General features: G+C 38.5%; 1 protein-coding gene across 4 annotated transcripts in view; it reads right to left on the bottom strand.

Moving 5' to 3' along the window:
• The window catches only part of ANO3 (anoctamin 3), a 446,396-nt gene that overhangs the window by 322,044 nt on the left and 102,804 nt on the right, over nucleotides 1–21,548 (bottom strand). The window contains exon 1 of one of the 4 annotated variants that reach the window (XM_061380968.1): nucleotides 680–732. The exons of the other annotated variants lie outside the window; for them this stretch is intronic. The gene's annotated coding sequence lies outside the window, so the exon portion shown is untranslated. Of the gene's footprint in view, nucleotides 1–679; nucleotides 733–21,548 lie in introns of those variants that run through there. 4 annotated transcript variants of the gene reach the window in all.

Below are 21,548 nucleotides of genomic sequence, written 5' to 3'. Positions count from 1 at the left end.
AAGCAGTCTCTGGTCTAAGGCATGGGTCTCCAACCTCCAGGATCTAACGGCCTGATAATCTGAAGTAGAGCTGATGTAATAATAGTAGCAATAAATTGCACAATAAATGTAATGTGCTTAAATCATCCCCAAACTATCCCCCTCCACATGGATAAACTGCCTTCCATGAAACCGGTCCCTGGTGCCAAAAAGGTTGGGGACCGCTGGTCTAGGGTATATATAAGGGTCTTGGCAAACTAAAGGGGCATCTCTTGCCTGAACCTTTCATCACACACACAAACACACGTAGCCTAACATCGTATGTTTATAAAATTAGGGAACCATAAGAGACACTAGATCCTCTAACGGTTTTAAATCATGATTCTTGGAGAACTTGAGTTCTGTGCAGCTGTCTGAAAGAAACCTGAGAAGGGTTTCTTTCTGGGCCATCATATCTCTGATTCAAAAAATTTTTTTAAAGTCATTTTCATTTCTCACACAACCAGAATGCTGCTACTTTAAAAATACTTTAACCACTGATCAAGCTCACCTTATTCAATTAATATGTTAAAAAAATGAGTGACCCAAAGTTTGGTACTTAACCAATGTTACAAATCTATGGCAGAAATAGGACAAGAATTCAGGTACCTAGACTTTAACTCCAAATGGAAATGAGAAAGTTAATGAAAGTGATAATCACCTGTGATTCTGGATTTCCCATGAGGTTGCTATAGCTTATGATACTTGCATTATGAAGAGACAATTAAGAACTTAAAGAGGTAACTAGGCAACAGTAATGCCATTTTCCTAAAAATAATATGAGGGATATTATGCAGGGATAGTTTACTTTTGCTTCAGCTGAGCTGTTGCATATGTAGGAGAAGAGAGGTTGAGCATCTGCTGGGAATTAGCATAGACCTTTTTTCTACACACCTGTTCTGTAGAAGAATATTGATAATGAAAGTGCCTACTAGCTTGTCCTCTGTAACTAACAAAATCCAAGCCTGTAATATTCCCTGCCCATATCATTACAAAAGGCAGATTCTGGTCTGTGAGATGGCACTAAAGAAAACAAATAAGGTAAAGTTTGATGAAATTCTGTGGGTAGAGTTGTATGGAATCGTAAGCCCTCTGGGCCAATCCCTCTCACTGGGCTTTAGTTTCCCCATCTGTAATGAGGGGAATGGAACTGATCTCTAAATAAATTTCAATTCTTACGTGTCAGTTATGTTGACTGGGGTATAGTGTTCTTTGTATTTTATTTTTTGTTTTAAAATCATATTCAATGCCTAGAGGGAAAAAGACAAAAGAAAGAAAAATATTAGCAACTGTTTTGGAAACATGGTATCAAAGCCTTTGTATTGCTATGTTTAAAAATACCATCTCAGATAGAGCTGAGATGAATGTTATTAAAAATATTCTTTTGACTAGAATAGAGGAGACACAATTTATTTTTAAATACGATTTGTGTGTGTATGTGTGCATGTTCATATCACACCAACTCCAGGCATAGACTGGACAGTTTAAAACACAACTGGAGTTAAAAATGTGTCAACCTGTAGGCTGATCGCCCTAAAGTTTGTAACAGTAGCCTCAAACGGGTCCTTAATGCTGACCAGCAGTCAAAATATATTTTCACTCTCCTAGAAGACTATTTCGTATTTTATTCCTTCACTTTAAATTCTGTCTTCCAACACCTTCTCCCCAGTGCTCACTCTCAGCTGATGGTTTTGCTTCCTATTCCCTGAGAAGACTGAAGAAAACTTCCACAGCTCCCATCCACCCCCTGGCATCTGTACCCATGTATTCTGACGTGCTGCCTGATACTCAAGACAAACTAACTGCATTCCCACGAAAGCCTATCTCCTTTACTTATGCAATAGTTTCCATTACTGTCACCTACTTCAGACCAATAACTTTCCCATGCTCTCCTTACTGAGTCAAAGCCAGCCTCTCTCCACACCCCACCTCACCCCTAGTTGATAACTCCCATCGCCATACAAGCATACTCTTTTAATCCCTAAAAATTGGGGGGAGGGGAAGCAACCTCTTGATGCCTGTTTTCCTGGTGGTTTTTTCCATATTTAATTGTTTCCTTTCATTGCAAAATTCCACAAAATTAGGGTTGGTAGTTATTGTTTCTAACTCTTCTTGAATCTTCCACAATAGGTTTTGTTGTTGTTGCTTGCTGTTCCATACCTCCACTAAGACTATCAGAGTCACCAATGGCTCTTCAATGCCAAAGTCAGTAGTCAATTCCTAGTCTTCATCTTATTTGGTCTATCAAGGACTTTTGACACAATTGCTTGCAACTTCCTCCTCAATACACTTTCCTCACTCGGCCTCCAGTGCACAACACTTCCGTGGCTCTTCTCCAACTTCACTAGACGCTCCTTCTCAGTCCTCCCATCTCTTGACCTGTCTACTTTGGAAAGCCCAATGACTCAATCTTTGGATTCTTCTCTTTTTTATCTTTATCACCTTCCCTTGGTGACCTCATGATTCCTCATGGTTTTAAACCTTATCCACATCTGATACCACTAGATCAGATCTCCAGGCCAGATATTTCTCCCTAACTCCAGGCATTTATATTACATATCTGTCTTCTTTATATTTCCACTTGGTCTAAAAGAATCATGTTCAAACTGAACCAATATTCTCAAATGAACCTTCTGACATTTGCTAACAGATCAAATTCCCTCACCATTTTCCCATATCAGATGATGGGGAAATCTTGGAGACCAAAATCTTGACCCCTTTTTCTCATTACCCACATTCAGTCCACTTTCAAAATATATCCAGAATCTAACTATGACTTCTCAGATCTCCACAGCTGGCAAGGCTTCTAATTGGTCTCTCTACTATTGCAGTGACTGAGCATGGGGGTAGGTTTGGAATTGAGAGTGAGCAGATATGAGGAAGATGAGTTCTTTTCCTAAAACCCTTCATTCAATGAAATCCCATTTCACTCAGTAAAATATCAAATTTTTATAATTAAAAATGACAACAAGTCCTGAAATAATCTTGCTTGGTATTGCAGATACAAAAACACATCTGTTTTAGAAAACGCTCTTTCCATATTCCTCTGTAAATGCATCTTTAAGAATTCAAAGCACATCACTGCACACATGCTTACAGAGCTTACTCATGACTAATACAGCACTCAGTTATCTTTATAATGATAAGGACATTTATAATTTAATTATGCTGTTTATTATGTCTCTCTGCTTTCAGTACCCTACATTCTTTTAAAAATGCTGCTGTCATTTCAACTTTTTTCAATCCTAATAATTCTTTTGATTTCCCGTTCTATTACTAGTTTCTCAATTCACTTTCCTTTCTAATTTCAATTTTTGCACATCAAATTATGTAAGTGTTTTATAAACCTATTACCTTACTCTTGGTAATAAAATACTAATAGTCTTTATTTTTATTGTTGTCAATTATAAATATGAACTTTTTAAAGAAAAATATTTTGAATTCATGACAAGAAGGAGCTAAGTACTCCTTTTCATTGTTTCCTGTGTTTGTTAATACTATATGAATTATAAAATTACATATACAGAAGTCCAATGTGGAGGGACTTCAACAAAATAACGCTCCTAGTTTATCTGGGCTATACGATTTGCAAGTTTGGAAGAAAAGGAGCAAGGAATGCTTAGTTCAACAAATTTTTTATCTATTTTGGTTTGTTCCCCTATCTTCTGCCATGTAATATGGGGTCAGACACTACGGAAGTTGTCTGAGGTTTATACTTACGTCAGTTGCTTGATGGGAGGGTCTAAAATTCGGAAGAAGAGGAAACTGACCTAGCTCATTTGGCCACACATCAAAGTTCCATTCTCCCAGCTTTCATCAGTTATACAGCTGACCTTTTGATAGCCATCTGTCAGTCTCTAGTGCTCTATTTATCAACTGGTTTAAAACCTAGGTAGGGAGGAGAGAAGGGAATTTATGGAGTCCATCACAATTCCAACATATTCAAGGATCACGATACTAGTTTCTAAACTCCTCATTTTTGCATGTATAATCTGAGGGCAGGAGGCTATAGTGGAAAGGATGGGCTCTGAGGTCAGTCTTTGCTTCAAATGTCAGATATGTTACTTATTGACTATATCACCCTGAGTCGACTTATTTAAAGCCACTTGGCTTCTTTTCCCTGATCTATAAAAGGTATGAAAAATGACTCCCTCACTGCATCGTTGTGGAGTAATATATGGAATGACTAGCAGGAAACTTAGTATAAAGTATGCTCAGAATTATTACTGTTCCCTTTATATTAATAATCCATAGAATAAATGACTGAAATCAAGTCAGAAATAAGATTCATAAGTACTTACTTATTTCATTCAGAAATAAGTAGTCATGAGAAAGTTGCTTACAGATCAAAAACAACTGAGTTGTATAGACCACATATTTTGCAAAATAACCGATCTTTTATATTGAAGGGAAAGTAAATAAATTATCTTCTTGAAAAACTGAAAGAGACTAATGAAGAAGAAAAAGATACCAGTAAATGTCCAAAATTTCCACAGTAGCTGATGTGGGTGGAATAAAAGGACCCTTGATTCATCCAGCCCACGGCTTGTGTTCTATATAATTACAAGTTTTTAATGGCTTCTGCAAGGGTGCTGTTGATCATTACATGACAACAAATCCATAAATATGTGTCTGTGTTAGAACACTAACACTCACTGGTTACTTCTGATACTGACAACAATACTCACTACTATTAATAAAATACATCCCCTTATAAAGCAAACTTAAATAATCCTTATAGATGTCAGCAAGGTAAAAAAGAGGATACCCAACTCCTAAAGTATACCTATAAATATCTTGACAAACATAACTGTAAAATTTACCCAAAATGGAATTAGATGCTTTGGTTTGTGGCTCCCTACACCTCAAAAGATGCCCAAATATATGTTAAAACAGTCATTAATTGGAGTAGGAGTAGCTCTAGCAAAGATTCATGAATAATAATTAGGAATTCTAGATGATCTTTGAAAGTGTTCCAACTTCCAGTACCTAGTACTCAAGAACTCAGAGCAAAGCCACACTTACCTGACTTGGAAGTTTGTAACATTTTTTATAGTAAAATATGGTTCCTTTGCTCATATGTAAATTATATAAACCTTTTTTTTAATTATTAAATCTCTACTGGTTTTGGAAACAGGAGTGCTTGTCAAATCAGTGCCCTTGCTAGCCTTTTGTCAATGATAATTACTCACTGCAGTGAAAAATAATAAAAAGTATCTATAGCTTCTTACCTATGGGATGATTTTCTGTCACTTAACACAAAAGCAGCAAGAATGACTGACCTCTTCTCTTCTAATCCCCAACCTTAGTAAAAATCTTAAAGTCTCATAGTAAAACTAATATCAAGTTTCAGGAGAAATTTAACATGTGTCAGAGACTGCAAGGACTCTACCCTAACAGCTCATTATTTTTTTTTTCTCCTTTTTAGACTGGTAAAAGAGAAATGTTTTAAATTTCTGGCTTAAACATGTTGCTTATTAGTCATCCCTCAAAGCATTAAAGGGAGGGTCAATTAATCTAGGGCCAGAAGAAGCCTTAGCATCCCGTGCAGACATTTTCTCATTTCTTATTTTAGAAATGTTGACATTCAGGAACTTACGAAGAAACTGTTAACTCGCCCAAGGCAGTTCTGTTTTAACAAACCCATTCATATAATTACAGCTTGTTTCCCTTAGGTACCAAGAACATTCTTAAATATAAATCAGTGCAGGGCTTCCCTGCTGGCTCAGTGGTAAAGAATCCACCTGCCAAGGTAGGCACATGGGTTTGATCCCTGATAAAGGATGATCCCACATGCCGAGGAGCAAGTAAGCCTATGTGCCACAGCTATTGAGCCTGTGCTCTAGAGCCCAGGAGCTGCAACTACGGAAGCCTGCGTGTAAATCCACTGCAATGAGAAGCCAGCACACTGCAACTAGAGAGCAGTCCCCACTCACGCACTAGAGAAAGCCCACATGCAGCAATGAAGACTCAGTGCAGCCAAAAATAAATAAAATCATTAAAAAATTAATCAGTGTACATACGATCATTTACCGGTACAAGAGAAAAGATAATCTTGTTACCTACCACCACTCTATTGGGCTTCCCTGGTTACTTAGATGGTAAGGAATCCACCTGCAATGAGGGAGACCAGGGTTCGATCCCTGGGTTAGGAAGATCCCTTGGAGGAGGGCATGGCAACCCATTCACAGTATTCTTGCCTGGAGAAGCCCCATGGACAGAGGAGTGCAGCTCTCAGTCCATGGGGTTAAAAAGAGTTGGACATGACTGAGCGACCGAGCATAAGCACTCTATTACAGAGAATAGTAGTCAAATTCATTTTATTTTCCTTATTAAAAATATATTTAGGTAATGAAGAACAGTGGGATCACTGGGTTTAAGCGTTTTTCTACCATCCCTCTTTCCAGTTATCATTGGAGTGTGCTGATCACAAGACAATATCCAGGCTAAATAAAACACATGAATATAGACATAATCAGCTCTCTAGTTTGAGAGCAGGAGGAGAAACAATTTCATGAAGAACATAGAAGAATAAAGCATGGGTGAGGGTAGAAAAAGAGGAATTTGACTCAAAGTGTCCATGTGGTTCTGCTTTCTCAGACTGAATTATTTCTAAACAATAGCATCTGTAAGAACAAAACCCAGAGATGTATTCAAAGGCATTTTCAACGAGGCGGGCTCAAGATGGCAGAGTAGGAAGACCTGAGCTCACCTCCTCCCACAGACACACCCAAACTACAGCTACATATAGATCAACTCTCCCTGAGAATGTCCTGAAGACTAGCAGAACAGCTCTTCTACGGTAAAGGATACAGAGAAAATCACACTGAGATCGTAGGAGGGGAAAAAAAGAACCCAACCTTCAGTGGGTAACCCAAAAGAGGAAGGATATTTCAAAACCTAGAAAGCCTCCCTAAAAAGTGAGGAATTTGAATCCCACTTTGAGCACCCCAGCGCTGGAGATTGGCACTTGGAAAATGAACCATTTAACTGGTTTTGAAAACGCGTGGAGCCTATGACCAGGAAAATCAGAAGGCTATAGTAAAACAAGACTCCTTTCTTAAATGATGCATGTATACTTGCGCTTCCCAGGTGGCGCTAGTGGTAAAGAAACGCGGGTTGGATCCCTGGGTCGGGAAGATCCCTGGAGGAGGGCATGGCAACCCACTCCAGTATTCTTGCCTGGAGAATCCCATGGACAGAGGAGCCTGGAAAGCTACACCATGGGGCTCCACAGTGTCAGACACGACCGGAAGGACTTAGCACTCATGCACCTACGAACTGACTTGCTTGAATGACAGCACAGAAGCAGCAGATAGAAAAGTGTCTGGAAAGTTGTCAGCCTGCCTGCCAAGGCTGACCCAGAACACCCACCAGCCCGCACCCAGCTCCAGCTCCAAGCCCTCTGCCAAGGCAGCAGCCTTAAGTATGCCCCAGGAGGGGTTCCAACATACACTAGATTCCAGCTCTAGCCCCTCTGGTTCCAGAATTCCCACCAAAATAAAGGTCTCAGCATGTCCCAGGAGAAACCCTGGCCCATGCTGTAGCTACAATTCTGGCTGTAGCCAGTAGCTAAGGGATACACAAAAATATCTTAATGTGTCAAAAACATAAAACACGGGGGAGGAGTAAGGGTGTAGAGCATGATGACACTGTGATAATTATTTTTTTCAAACAGCTACAGGAAATATGTAACAACTCTTAACACACTGGCAAAAGAAAACATATCAAAGGCCATGATGTTACCAAGGTCCGAGAGAACACAGCAGAGCCCAGGGCAGCAGGACAGCATCGTGCTACCTGGTTCCTATTATTGTGTTTGACACATACATACATATTATTCACTTCTGCAGATGTTTCCAAGTTGCATTAAACAGAACTTGTTCTCACAAAGCTCATCACCATCATAATCACTGTTATTTAGATTTACTGTATCAAGATACACTCACATGAATCTCACAAATGTTTACTATTTTAAAGAGGTAACTGAGGCATGCTGAACTGAACTGAGGCATGAGGTTGAAAACTCCTTTCATAGACATGCAATAAATTAGTAACAGAATGGAATAAAGCCATACCTCTCGTACTCTAAAACTCATGATTTAAAACAATCTATAGCTTGTCATTCTGTGTATTTATATAATTATAATGGAAGGAAAGAAGAAATAATGGCCACAAGGGAGGTACAGATAAAGCATTGTGTTGGCATTTCAGAAAAATTACATTAGTTTTTAATAGAGGCAAGGTGAGCAAATATCTTATGAAGATGTTTTGATTTGAAACCCTTAGGTAGGAAGTTCTCAATTATGAAAACAGGTACAGTACCCTGCAAAGCAGAGAGAACTGCATGAGCAAATTCTGTGGGGAGGCAGGTTGGAAAAAGCACAGAAGCCATACAATTTCACTTTGGCTGAAGTGCACATCATATCGAAGAAAAGAGAAGGAAAATAATATTCCTGAGTGTGTTCTTTAGTGCTGGTCACCTTGCTGCATATTTCACACGAAATACCTAATTGTTATTGAACTATTATAAGAACTCAGTGAAGTATTATTAGAGTTTTGACAAAAATAAGTAATTGACAAGATGCAGAGCAAATGTATTCTGGTGAGATGTTGAAATCAGAGAATAAAGCCCATATTCTCTCAAACATCATATTTTATAACGTAATGAAAAATCCTAAAGACAGATATAGAAATGGAAACAGGGACCACATTGAGTAGAACCTTAAAGATCAAGATAAAAAAGATTAAACTTAGCTTTGACTATAATCATAATTCATTGCTGGCATATTTATGTCTATACTCTAAAAAGATTTCTCTATATGTCAAAAGTACCTTTTAGTCATTAACTGACTGATTCGCCCATCATGAAAAACCAAGGTCAGTAAATTCTAATGTGTTAATTTAAATTCTTTTTAAGTTCTTTTTTAGTTCTAAAAAGAACTTAAGTTCTTTTTAAGTAATTTAAGTTCTTTCAGCCAAACTTTAAGCCCCTGAGTCATAACTCCCATGCAACAATCAGACAAATAAGAAAATCAAAATACTTCAGTGAACATAAAATTCATGATAAAAATTATTAAATTACTCATATAAAGAGTAAAATAAAAGGGATAGTAGGATGTGTTCATGAAATGGAGACTTTCTGTATTACTCATATAAGTAGGACTGGAACGTTTGCTTTGGTGAAGGAGGCTGCCACGTATTTGCCAAAAGACAAAATCTACCACTAAAATGTCACTCCGTATACATACCCTTTCCATGGATAATCATTTTTCTGAGAATTTATCCTGTGGAAGTAATTCAATACATGCAATATTTAGGCACACAAAGATATATTTCTAATCACAAAATTGTGCAGAAAAAGTACAATATGAAGGTATAGCCTAAAATATTAACACTGATTGTGGGGATGTCTAGCTTGTGGTTAATTTTGATTGTGTTTTCATGATATATTTTTATATTTTAAAAAGTTTATATAATGAACACAAATTATGTTTATATTGGGGAAAACATACAATAATACAAAATAGAGGGAGTGAGAGAGGCACAGAACTGGGAATTAAGGGAGGACAGACTTCTTCATTTCTTACTTTCTGCTTCTGGCCGGCTCTGGGCACAGGAATTTGTGCATGCTGCACCTTAAGTATAGACTGGGACAGGAGATGTTTTCCAATCTTTTGGTGCAAAATGTCAAACCACAGGACCTAAGACTACTTTGAGTATTTAGAACACAATATAACCTACCAGGAGAAGGAAATGGCAACCCACTCCAGTATTCTCACCTGGAGAATCCCAGGGATAGAGGAGCCTGGTGGGCTGCCATCTATGGGGTCAGACAGAGTCAGACATGACTGAAGTGACTTAGCAGCAGCAGCATAACCTACCATGTCATAACTTATTCTCAAACTGCAATTAGCATGGTTCACTATGTAAGAAGTATTTGTTTCTGCCCAGAGAAATGCAAAATTCATTAGAGCTGTCGAGTGGTGACTGGAATGTGACCCTACGTACGTGACTTTTAGAGCTCATTTCTCATTCTCAAGGTCCAGGATCCATTACTTGGACTCATGTTTTATGTCAGTAAAATGATTTTGGTTTTCAGAGTGTCAATGATCATACTTCTTGAACTTTGAGACATTCTGTCTGATAATTTTTTATTTGTGTAGATGTGTGTGTAAATGTATACCTGTGGCAGATTCATTTTGATATTTGGCAAAACTAATACAATTATGTAAAGTTTAAAAATAAAATAAAATTTAAAAAAAATCAGTTTTTGAGTTTCATATTAAAATTTAACTATATGTTTAATGTTCACTTTGATATTAAAAGTAAAATATATTGTTCTTGAGAAAATTAGGTTTCTTGTTATAGATATCTAAATGCTTATCACTTAAACACACCTGCCGACATTAATGCACAGATTGAATATTTCCATAAGTAGTACTTTGATGGTTAATATTTTCTCATCATGTGTTCTTAGCTATCTTATTCAGTTTCCCATTCTTGAAGCCATTTCTTCTGAAATTTTCAATTACATTATTACTAGAGTTTGTTATTCAAGTTGGCCAAGCACAAATATCTTTATCTTATTTCAATTTATATTTCTTTCGATGCTTTGCTTCATGGAACAAGCAAAAAGACCTAGGAAAATCATTTAAATGATAAAATTAATTTGAGAGAATTGTTTATCATCAGTAAATAAACCAGTTGATTTGTACTAATGGTTATTCATATATTGGACAGAAGATGAAATCTCATTTAATAAGGATATGGAAAAGTTTTAACAAGTTGCATATAGGCCAGCTGAATGTCTGAGAAAAACATCTTTCAGAGAGTTTGCCAGTGAAGAAAGAGAGGAAATTTCTGATATAGATGGAAATTGTCAGGTACAACTACTTTGGAAGGTAACATCATAAATATATATCATTCATACACATAAACTCATCCAAAATGCACACACAAAGTCAGTGCTTTCCACACTGACTATTTTTCTAGCCATATATAATTGTTCCTCTGGTATCTATGCTGCTTCATGGCATGTTGTTTTTCTTACTCTATTTCCAGTGACTAATAGCATGCCTTCATGCTAGCAACAGAGCTGATGTTAGTCTTGTTAGTAAGAAAATGTGTCTTTATCATGTCTTGAAAGACAGGTAATTTCACTTAAGTATTAAGCATGTTTGAAAAATAATGTTCTAATATTTGAATCTGACATTCTTAGAATACATAACCTCTAAAGACTGCTGTAGCAGAGCCCTGACTCAGCCATTTCAGTACATGCCTTTCTGAATGTTCCGGTAAGCATCTGTTTGTCTCTGTCTAAAGGGTTTTTCCTCACAATCTGTACCTATTCTGCTGATGTGAAAGGCAGGCTAGGAGTTCTAGGAAATTAACATCCCTGGCAACATCCCTCAAACAGTGATTAATGGGTCTTATAGAAAGTTCCTTCACCTCTTAGGTGGGATAAATCTGAAGCATGTGTGCCAGGCCATTTTCAAATAACCTAGAATTCCAGACAGGACTAAGCTACAGATACTCACATTGAGGACTTTATTACTTTATTAACTTCTCGCACACAATATGCCAGCAAATTTGGAAAACTCAGAAGTGGCCACAGGACTGGAAAAGGTCAGTTTTCATTCCAATCCCAAAGAAAGGCAATGCTAAAGAATGCTCAAACTACCGCACAATTGCACTCATCTCACATGCTACTAAAATAATGCTCAAAATTCTCCAAGCCAGGCTTCAGCAATACATGAACCATGAACTTCCAGATGTTCAAGCTGGTTTTAGAAAAGGCAGAAGAACCAGAGATCAAATTGGCAACATCCGCTGGATCATCGAAAAAGCAAGAGAGTTCCAGAAAAACATCTATTTCTGCTTTATTGACTATGCCAAAGCCTTTGACTGTGGATCACAATAAATTGTGGAAAATTCTGAAAGAGATGGGAATACCAGACCACCTGACCTGCCTCTTGAGAAACCTGTATGCAGGTCAGGAAGCAACAGTTAGAACTGGACATGGAACAACAGACTGGTTCCAAATAGGAAAAGGAGTACGTCAAGGCTGTATATTGTCACCCTGCTTATTTAACTTATATGCAGAGTCCATCATGAGAAACACTGGGATGGAAGAAGCACAAGCTGGAATCAAGATTGCCGGGAGAAATATCAATAACCTCAGATATGCAGATGACACCACTCTTATAGCAGAAAGTGAAGAGGAACTAAAGAGCCTCTTGATGAAAGTGAAAGAGGAGAGTGAAAAAGTTGGCTTAAAGCTCAACATTCAGAAAATGAAGATCAGGGCATCTGGTCCCATCACTTCATGGCAAATAAATGGGGAAACAGTGGAAACGGTGTCAGACTTTATTTTTCTGGGCTCCAAAATCACTGCAGATGGTGACTGCAGCCATGAAATTAAAAGACACTTACTCCTTGGAAGGAAAGTCATGATCAACCTAGATAGCATATTAAAAAGCAGAGACATTACTTTGCCAACTCATTTGTGACAACAAATCTCACGGTGATAAGTACAAGGAAATTACTGTGTACTAGCAGAGTCAGCAATAGTTAAGAGAACTAGCAAAACTTTGTGATGACTTTATGTTGCATCAACATCTTATAAATACCAGAGGTGGTTAATACTGTTGGAGGTATGGGCTCTTTTGAAAATAGGATGAAAGCTGTTTATACTCTCCTAAAAAAGAGCAGAGTCATGTGTGCACACTAAAAGCTCCACGCAATTTTAGGTAATTCATAAACTGATCAATTCAAATAAATGAATGACCATGCTGCCTTTTCCTGGAGTGTACAGACTGTAAAAGATCTTCCTCCAAATAATCTTAGGTTAACAACAACGAGTTTAGTTTCCTCTTTGTTCATACCCTGGCCTCTGTTTTTTTTATATTTTGGCATCAAAATCTAGATTCAAAATATAGATTTGTTTTCAAGGCCAAACACAAATTAGTATCTATTTTATTATCACAGGATAAATTATATGGTATCTTATATCTGATGTTATTCTACTTTTCTTCATCATGGGTTGGTTTCTTTTACATGTCTGTATTTGTCCTAAAGTCTTGGCAGGATTTATTTCTAAATGGGCAGGATAGAAATCAAATGTGTTTCCTTTAAAACCTAACCCAGTTTAATAGAATGGTTTAATAGAATAGTAAAGCAGATGAGCTACATACAATCAGAAATTTCCTTATATTATACTTCTAAAAAAACACAGTAGAAACCAGACACCTAAAATACAACCTATCTGATAATAAATCTGAGTTTAAAGACTTTTAATAGTGAGAATTGTTCAGACAGAGTCCATATTTCCTTCAACTAAATGAATACGGGGCAGAAGCTACACAGCATTCAGCTATTTGAAAAACTGAAAAGTATAAAATCTATTGAGAGGCTATTGTCTCCCCAGAAAATGAGTACAGACACATACATAAATGTGGTAAAATGCTCATTTCAGGTGCTATTGGGACATTAAGCAAAATAATAGCACATGGGTTACTTATTTAGTTATTCTCCTGCCAACAGCATAGAAGCATTGCTATTTTTACACTGTGAGAGATTGAGAAGGAGGAAAAGAGGTTCTGTCTACCTTCTCTGATTTCTAAAAATAACGTTGGAGCTTTGCCTCAGTCTGACAAGGTCAACAGACATACCATGTAACCTCTTTGAACGTTTTCAAGCACTTTTAAGAATACAGTTAGCCTCCATCTAGAAGCATATCGAATGTTCGGATATCAAGTGTGGACACATTTTTTAAAGTATTACAAATGATATTTTAAAAGATTAATTTTTCAAGCTATATATAAGTATTTAAGTAACTTGAAATACTTAAAGTGACAAATAATTTAGCTATAAGGCACATCCATGTGTGCTCAGTCACTTAGTCATGCCCACCTTCTTGCGACCTCGTGGACTGTAGCCTGCCAGACTCCTCTGTCCATGGGATTTTCCAGGCGAAAATACTGGAGTGAACTGCCATTTCCTCCTCCAAATGATCTTCCCAACCCAGGGATCAAACCCATGTCTTCTGCATCTCCTGTATTGGCAGGCAGATTCTTCACCTCTAAACTACCTGGGAAGCCCCATAATAAGGCACATACTCATATAATATCATCACATTATACAAACTGCATGAATAAAACCATGGGGCTTATAAAAAATACAGTTGGTGACAACATTCAAAAACTTCTTACATGACATAAAAATTGAAACTGAATAAAAGAGGAAGCATAGTTTTATAAATATTAAATGGTTAAGATGCACATAAATTCTACAATAAACATGCTATTTCCCTTGACAGAGGCCTACAGCTTGCTTGCAGAAGTGTTGTAGATTATGAAGTAGTGGAAGGGGTGTTGTCTGAATCTAAGGGAACTTTGTCATGCATATGAGGACAGGAGGATTCATAACACACCACGTGGCTGAGGGGGTCGGTAATGTTTGAGGGGTATCCATGTGTGTGAGTTTTGTGTCTTCTATTGTGGATGAGTTCAGTTCGGTGCAGGTTCTGTGTTCACCTAGCAGTTTCTGTGCAGGGACTCGTGCCCAAGTAAAGGCAAACTTTACATTTGTCCTCTAATATAGCAACTGAATTGAAACCAATCCTTGTTTTCAAAACAAGTTCTATAGTAGAACAGAATTCTGGTGAATATTAGAAATCCCATCCATTTCACTTCAACCAAAACAATACTCCTTATGCAGAGAAGAGAAATCTGACAGGACTATAAGTTGAGGAACATTCAAAAGCAAAAGTAATGCCAGTATGACATCTGACACTATAATGCTATTCTAATTATGTTTCTATTCCAATAAATCACAATATCTAGCCCATTAATTCATAGTCCTTGGCACATGATTAAGGATTTAGTGCACTTCAGGATTCAGTTCAGTTTAGTTTAGTCGCTCAGTCATGTCCGACTCTTTGTGACCCCATGAATCGCAGCACACCAGGCCCCCCTGTCCATCACCAACTCCCGGAATTCACTCAGACTCATGTCCATCGAGTCAGTGATGCCATCCAGCCATCTCATCCTCTGTCGTCCCCTTCTCCTCCTGCCCCCAATCCCTCCCAGCATCAGAGTCTTTTCCAATGAGTCAACTCTTCACATCAGGTGGCAAAAGTATTGGAGTTTCAGCTTCAGCATCAGTCCTTCCAATGAACACCCAAGACTGATCTCCTTTAGGATGGACTGGCTGGATCTCCTTGCAGTCCAAGGGACTCTCAAGAGTCTCCTCCAACACCACAGTTCAAAAGCATCAATTCTTCGGTGCTCAGCTTTCTTCACAGTCCAACTCTCACATCTATACATGACCACTGGAAAAACCATACCCTTGACTAGATGGACCTTTGTTAGCAAAGTAATATCTTTGCTTTTCAATATACTATCTATGTTGGTCATAACTTTCCTTCCAATGAGTAAGTGCCTTTTAATTTCACGGCTGCAGTCACCATCTGCAGTGATTTTGGAGCCCCAAAAAATAAAGTCTGACACTGTTTCCACTGTTTCCCCATCTATTTCCCATGAAGTGATGGGACCAGATGCCATGATCTTAGTTTTCTGAATGGTGAGCTTTAAGCCAACGAGTGCACTAATTGTTTAAGTGAGCCCGTGGTGAAGAAAGAAACCTGGTCCTAAGAGGGCCAAACTCTATAACAACAGTGATAAACAAATGGCATTCTGTTTGCCTTCATCTTACTCGTGTGTGTGTGTCTGTCTGTCTGTCCGTCTCTCTCTCTCTCTGTAGGAGTCTTGCCTTTAGACTGTACATTCATGAAGAGCAAGAACCATATTTCATTCATCCTGTATTTTCAAGAACTATCTGGAGCTTGAAAGGCGCACAGCAGCTGTTTGTGAAATGAATAAAGTACTGTTAATTGGTGGTTGCTATATGCTGACTGTTTGTCGTGCTACTTCTGCTCCCTGCAGCAAATGTGCGAAAGAAGGATTTGTTCTCTGTCTTTCTAACTAAAGAAACTAAGGCTCAGGGAAGTTACGTAACATGGCTAAAAACACATGGGTACAGTGGAGGAACTAGGATTTTAACACATTCTCATGTTGAACCACTTACACTGGCAGTTCATTATTCCGTCTCTCAAAAATTTAAGACCTTTTTTGAAAGCACTTCAAATCAAGGTTACATTGTAGTGGTAATATACTTGTACACTACACTGTAACCTTGGTTTGAAGTGTATATAACACACATCTCTTTGGTAAGTTAACGTAATCACATCTTCAAATATTTGTTACTCACCCCTGCATCCAGGCATTGTCCAGGATGCAGAGATTTGGCCCTAATATCAGAGAATCTATGAACCAGTTTAGATGGCTTAAGAAAGCATATATTTAGAATATTCATCATAAAAGCTGACATTTTTTCATACACACCAAAAAAAAGAAAGAATATCCCACTGACGTCTCATCCTGCACTACTTGTAGATATATTAATTTAACTATTTCTTTTCACACATAGCTTAGTTTCCACTGTGCTAGCCTAGTTCTCTACTACATTTTCTGGATTATTAAAATAGTCACCTGTCACCCTTACATCCGATATAAAATCTCTTCAATCCCTGCTACATGCAGCAAGTACCCGCGATGTTGTAATTTACATTTATATGTGACCATTTCACATCCCTGTTGTTTATAGATTGGAACCCAGACTTTTTGGCCTCCCACATCTGGTATAGAGCCTCTGATCTTTGAGTGGGGGCTGGATGGAATTCTAAATACCTCGCTTCTCTTGCCTAGAATAGTTTTTTCCAACACAAAGCTTAGGAGGAGGAAAAGTGTTGGCTCCTCTTCCTTCTGGGGAGATATAGCAGTTCTAGCCTGGAAGCTCTTTGGAGAGGCAGCCCTGTGTTCTTGGCCGCACCAGCCTAGAAAAAAGATTCCATCATGCTGGGATGTTTTGTTCTGAGAGAGAGGGGCAAAGAGACAATGGATCTTGGCTCAAAAGCCACATGTACTCTCATTTCCTAAATACCACTGCAATTTAATTTATTGATGATCTGGCTCCTAGAAATCTCATTAGCAGCTGCCTACTTTATGTATTATGTTACAAAAATCCAAGGCTGTTTGTAGTCCCCTGACTTCATTTCACTTTTACATACTGACAGTGTTTTCTAATGGAACAGATATGCAATATGAGAGAAGAGAGCTCCTGAGTATAATTGAAAGAGTTTTACTCTAATCACATAGGTAAATGGATTAACAGCTATAGGAAAGGGGAAAAGAAGAACAAGATACAAGGTGGGGGATAGGAGGTAAATTTGATGTATGTTATGTTTCAGATGCCAAGACACATATGAAAATCTAAATGTTAGTGTGAGGCATTCCACAGACCCACCCTCCCCTTTTTTCCCAGCAAAACACCCTTAAATGATGATGTATGTATCTATCATCATTCACTTTAAATCTCCAGAAATTTCTGTAAGGATATACAGCAAACTAAGACAAGCAGAAGAAAAGAAATAACAAAGATTAGATAAAATGTGGTATATCTATACATAATGGAAAGTTATTTGGCAATGAAAATGATTGAATGACTGATACATGAAACAAAATGGAAAAATCTTGAAATTTTTGTTACATGAAAAAGCCAGTCACAAAATACTACATGCTATAGAATTCCCTGTACATGAAATGTCTAGAGTAGAAAAATCTTTAGAAGCTGAAAATAGATTAGAAGTTTTCTAGAGTTGGGGTCCAGCAGAGGCTGGGAGGGGGGTTGGGAACTATGGGTATGAGGTAATTTTAGGGGGCAGAAAATCTCCTAAAATCTATTGTTTTGATGGTTGCACATCTCTGTGAATACTAAATCCCATTGCGCATACTTTAATTTGGTGTATTATATGGCTATGAAATAGGATAAAGTAATGCCCCAGTGTGTGTGTTGCTCAGTCGTGTCTGACTCTTTGTGATCCCATGGACTGTAGCCCACCATAGACAGGTTCCTCTGTCCATGGAATTTTCCAGGCAAGAATACCAGAGTGGGTTGTCATTTCCTTCTCCAGGAGATCTTCCCAGCCCAGGAATCAAACCCAGGTCTCCTGCATTGCAGGCAGATTCTTCACTGTCTGAGCCTCTGGGGGAGTTAAAGTAATGCCCCAAGTTAGAATCTATTACCTAGAACTTCTTAATATTAAATTTTGACTAGATTGTACTCTACCAGAAAAGCAAAAATGGCACCAAGTAATAATACACTTGATGGTTGGGTATTGGGCTTAACTCCTCTACTGCAACTTCCCAGGAGGTCATTTGCATGCAAATAGATATTGCATATTATATCCATGGTACCAATTAATTTCTTCAATTTAGAAACACCCAAGATGACTAAGGGCTTCCCTCATAGCTCAGTTGGTAAAGAATCCGCCTGCAATGCAGGAGACCCGGGTTTGATTCCTGGGCTGGGAAGATACCCTAGAGAAGGAAATGGCAACCCACTCCAGTATTCCTGCCTGGAGAATCCCATGGACAAAGGAGCCTACCAGTCTATAGTCCATGGGTTCCCAAGAGTCAGACCAGACTTAGTGACTCATCCTCCACCATGATGACTAATTTAGTGTATCCAGTTGGCAAAGCAACATTCCTCTCTTCTCCTACCTTGCTGGTTTCTAGAACATGGTACAGAAAATAGTCTGCTTTAAATGTTTTCTTCCTTTATTGCTCCAGGCACACAACAGTCAAAGAAATTGGCCTGAAATTGGAAGAAGGGGAGAGGCCAGGAGAAGTCTACACATTTATCCACTCTAGTTTGGGTTTATTATTACTGAAGCTAGAATGACCAGCTTTATGGAATCTATTAGGAAATAATAATAATAAAGCTGAGAATCCCTTTATCCCTTTTCTACCAACTCATACGATGATAGTTTGAGCCAAGATTATGTATTCTCTTGTAGGCCCTTTCTTAGAACATTTTTTTTTTAAGTAATAGAAAATTCCACATTTATTGTCTACTTAGACATGGGGTCTATTTGTTTCTTTCTGAACAACCATTTTCTCAAACGTGGGCAATAATACATACCTTTGAAGTAAACTTCCACTTCTTGATCTTAAAAGTAAGCTAGGAAAAAGGCAGCTTGCAGTTTCCTCTTGAAATTACTCACCCTGTTGTGGGTACAGTGTTGCCAGTCTGTCTTCCTCAGGGATCTTCTGAGCCCATCCCTTTTCTTCTTGGTACTTAGCCTCCTGCTCAGCTATGTTCAGATTTTCATCATAAAGGTTTGGGGGGCAGTCTCTGCCTTCCATAATCATTTGGTTAACTTTATGATAGCATTAATCCATGCTGCCACGTGGATAGCCCATAACATACACGGAGAAGAAAATGGATGGCAAATTGAATCCATGTGTCAGTTTTCTATTCTTTGACAAGATCCTCTCTTAGTTTCAGTAGCCACATAGAGACCAACTTGGACTTTATCATTGAAAGGAAACAATCTGAGTTTTGACCTATATGTGGCCAATGACCACTTCTTTATAATTGAGTAAGTCATTTACTTTCCAGGGCTCTAATTTTCTCACCTATTAATTGGTTCCTATAACAGTTTTATTGCAAAGCTATAAAAAGTGTCGGTTAGGAGCAAAGGCTTACATACACCTACTGCCTGGGTTTAAAATCACGATTTCACCATCATTTACTGTGTGACTTTACATAAGTTTCTTAACTGCTCTGTGTTTCTATTTCTGATGATGGAAAAGTATCTCAAATATTCACAGACCTAATTTTACCTACAATTAATATATTAGTGATACAGAAAATCAGGTGGGTACTGTAAAATCAAACTCATTGTGTTTCCACTAATTTATATATAACTTGTTGTTTAAAACTCCTTGCTGCTGAAAAATCTGAGTATCTGTTGGCCCAGGTTTCCTGAAAGAAAAAATAATCTAAGCAGAGAATCTTACTGGGTTCTAGACTCAACCAAAAGATTCACAGAAGATGGGCTGAAGCTTGTGTCAACAATTCAAGAGCTTCCAAACCATGGAGCAACAATGATTGAGTGAGTGAGTGACAGTCACTCAGTCGTGTCCAACTCTTTGCAACCAAGTGGAATGTAGCCTGCCAGGCTCCTCTGTCCATGCAATTCTCCAGGAAAGAATACTGGAGTGGGTTGCCATTTCCTTCTCCGGGAAATCTTCCCAACCCAGGGATTGAACACGATCTCCTGCATTGCAGGCAAAGTCTTTACTGTCTGAGCCACCACAGAAGCCTACTATTAAGAAACATTTCTGAGTATAAAGACAGGTCAACTTAAAAAGTATCAGCAGATACATGCTTGACTTTTATTTTATAATCTATAGATAATACACTTCCATATCATTGAGCAACAATAAATATCACCAAATAAGCTGAAGGAGTCCTGGCATTTTAGTAGCTCTGTGTTTATCCTCCAATGGCACCCCACTCCAGTACTCTTGCCTGGAAAATCCCATGGACGGAGGAGCCTGGTAGGCTGCAGTCCATGGGGTTGCTAAGAGTCGGACACGACTGAGCGACTTCACTTTCACTTTTCACTTTCATGCATTGGAGAAGGAAACGGCAGCCCACTCCAGTGTTCTTGCCTGGAGAATCCCAGGGACGGGGGAGCCTGGTGGGCTGCCATCTGTGGGGTCGCACGGAGTCGGACACAACTGAAGCGACTTAGCAGCAGCAGCAGTTTATCCTGGAGAAGAAAGCAAACCCACATTGCCTGGTACAGTGGCTAAGCAGTGGTATGTTAACAGCAACATCGCCATCTTCTGGGAATTTCAGGCTTCACTCCAAACCTGCTGCTGCTGCTGCTGCTAAGTCACTTCAGTCATGTCTGACTCTATGCGACCCCATAGACGGCAGCCCACCAGGCTCCCCCATCCCTGGGATTCTCCAGGCAAGAACACTGGAGTGGGTTGCCATTTCCTTCTCCAGTGCATGAAAGTAAAAAGTGAAAGTGAAGTCGCTCAGTCGTGTCTGACTCTTTGCGACCCCATGGACTGCAGCCTACCAGGCTCCTCCGTCCACAGGATTTTCCAGGCAAGAGTACAGGAGTGGGTCGCCATTGCCTTCTCCGTCACTCCAAACCTACTGAATCACAATTGGTATTTTAACAAGATCCCAAGGTGAGTCCTGTAACAGAAAGGTTTGGGAAACATTACACTGTACCAGTGATTCCTAGAACTGGATACACATTGGAATCACCTGGGAAAACTTAAATGACTAATGCCTGGATTTTAATCCCAGCAATTTTTATTTAATTGGTATGAAGTATGGCCTGAGCAGCTGAGATTTTATTAATATTTTCCCCAATGATCTCAGTGTGCAGTCAGAATTCAGAACCACTGAACTAAATATTAGCACATCCAGGTCTTTATATCATCAAAGTATAATGATTTCTTTCACGTACTCTGAATACAAATATATTAAGATATATCAAATCCATATCATTTTTGGTTAAGAAAGTTTTCTTCCCCATTACTGCTACATGCTGCTTTCAAAGCCTCCTGGGCTATTACTCTCATTGTAAGTTCAGTTTG

The sequence above is a fragment of the Bos javanicus genome, chromosome 15, assembly GCF_032452875.1.
Source record: "Bos javanicus breed banteng chromosome 15, ARS-OSU_banteng_1.0, whole genome shotgun sequence".
Taxonomy (NCBI): domain Eukaryota; kingdom Metazoa; phylum Chordata; class Mammalia; order Artiodactyla; family Bovidae; genus Bos; species Bos javanicus.
Note: the sequence above shows the minus strand (reverse complement) of the source record. Positions and strands in the feature narration are given on the sequence as shown.